The 1,984-nt window shown below is 36.1% G+C and overlaps 1 protein-coding gene across 1 annotated transcript in view; it reads left to right on the forward strand.

The window, feature by feature from the left end:
* The first annotated feature begins 512 nt into the window (after window positions 1-512).
* st3gal3b (ST3 beta-galactoside alpha-2,3-sialyltransferase 3b) overlaps window positions 513-1,984 on the forward strand; it is a 68,729-nt gene continuing 67,257 nt past the window's right edge. The window contains exon 1 of the mRNA XM_024273611.2: window positions 513-527. The gene's annotated coding sequence lies outside the window, so the exon portion shown is untranslated. The remainder of the gene's footprint in view (window positions 528-1,984) is intronic.

The raw sequence follows: 1,984 nt of genomic DNA on the forward strand, positions 1-1,984 counted from the left end.
GACAGTATAAGCTCTATTTTTGTTAATAAAAATAGAAATTTTGAAGTAATTTCCTTCAGTTTTTTGCTCAAAAAGTAGTTGGAATAAAGGAATTGAAAAGCAATAATATGAAAATCTTCATATTTCATCAATCATCTGAGACAAACATATTGACTTACTGAAAAAAATAGTGGTAAATCGAGTTTCTATACATCCTTCTGTTGCACCAAACTAAAATGTAGATGTTTCTGGTGAAATTCTCATAACTGAGTTTCAGATTCCCCACTAACCAAACAATTTTAACTCAACTGATCTGACCCAGATTTAAAAAAACAAAAAGAAGTATAAAATCACGTATGTAGGCTCATGAAAGGAAATGTTTTTACTCTGAGTTGACTTTCTATTGGTCAATGTAAAGCAACTCCCATCATCACAGACCCCCTCCCTTCTACAAGTATTTTCCAACTTCCCCTAAAACAACTCGTTTCATGTCACCCTGAACTACAGGTCAGCACCACACAGGCTGGGATTACTGTCAAACTCTGCAAGTAAGCGCATTACTCATTCTCTCTCTGCGTGGTAATGGCTGCTGGTACCTCGCTGATACTGCATTAGGGCTGCATTAACAAAGTGGCAGAGCGCTGGAATTAAATCTGTCTAAGTCCATGCGCTTAATATGCATGTTGTTGGTTGAAAAGTTTTGTCTTTATTAATCTGACTGGTTTGTGGTTTCAGTGGAGCTATACAGTTGCAGCTAGTTTTCCAGTAATCCTGAGCTTCTTTAACCCTTGTGCTATCCTAAGTACGTTGACACTGGGAGTGGGGTCATCTGGACCCCTCAAGACAGCATGCAGAACTTTTGTTTTTCAATGATTTTTAATTTTTACTGATGTCCGTGGCAGACATGAAATCCTGTCCACCTTTGTCCACTTTTATCCACTTAACACTTCAAAGTAAAGCCAGGGTCATCTGGACCCCATAAGATAGCACAAGGGGTAGTTGTGTTTATCAGGTCAAAAATCACTACCAACAAACATTTTTTTTATCAATGACAAAGTGATCTAAAAAAAATTGCAACTTGGAAGGTTTTTTCATTTTTAAATTAAAACTTACTTACAATGGGGGAAGGGTCCCTTTTGAGTGTGAATATGTGTGATTTGGGAATATTTAATAACATTTTCTGAGACCAACTTTTAATATTACAATTCAAAAAAGAAATTAAACTTTTAGATGTAATTGTAAAAATACTTCCTTCAATGATAATGTCACAAATGGACAGACAGCTGACTCCACGTGCAGCAGTTTTATTAGTTTAGACAGGAACTGAGCACGGCTAAAAACCCACAAAGCTAAATCAGAGTCAGACAGGCAGAGGTCAATCATGAGCATGGGATCATGCAAGAGGAGACTAGAATAGCCAGAGTCCAAGTGAGGGTCAGGACAGGCAATCAGAGATAGAGCAGGGTCAGAAACAGAAGATCAGGTCCAGATAGAACCGCTCAGTAATGAGAAAGACAGTTAAGAAAGACAGTTTTTAATAAATACCAAAGTATCATCAGCAAAATGAAGTAATTTATGCATCTTCGACTCCTTCTCTATGAATATCTTGTCTTATCGTCTCTGTTAGAGGTTTAATACTTAAATGGGGGATGACCACTATTAAAATGCCACAACTTGGGTTGTCTCAAGCAGCTGCAAAAGGAATGCAAGAAAAGCATCAACTACAAACATGATTAATTATCAAATGATTAATAATTTATTAATTCAAGATTGAAATAATCCATATTGGCCCTGGTCATTTCAATAAGTTAATGAAACTTTTATTTTTTTAATTGAAAATCCACATTGACACTGTTATTGCAGATGGAACATGTAAAAATAGAAGCTGAAACTAACCTCTCTGTTCACAGTATCTGACCTAAAAGCTGATTTGGTTAAAACTTGGTCAGGACAGGTCATTGGATGGAATGTAAATATTTGTTTAGTGAACATCATGTGATTGTCA

This window comes from Oryzias melastigma, linkage group LG17 (assembly GCF_002922805.2).
Source record: "Oryzias melastigma strain HK-1 linkage group LG17, ASM292280v2, whole genome shotgun sequence".
Lineage (NCBI taxonomy): Eukaryota > Metazoa > Chordata > Actinopteri > Beloniformes > Adrianichthyidae > Oryzias > Oryzias melastigma.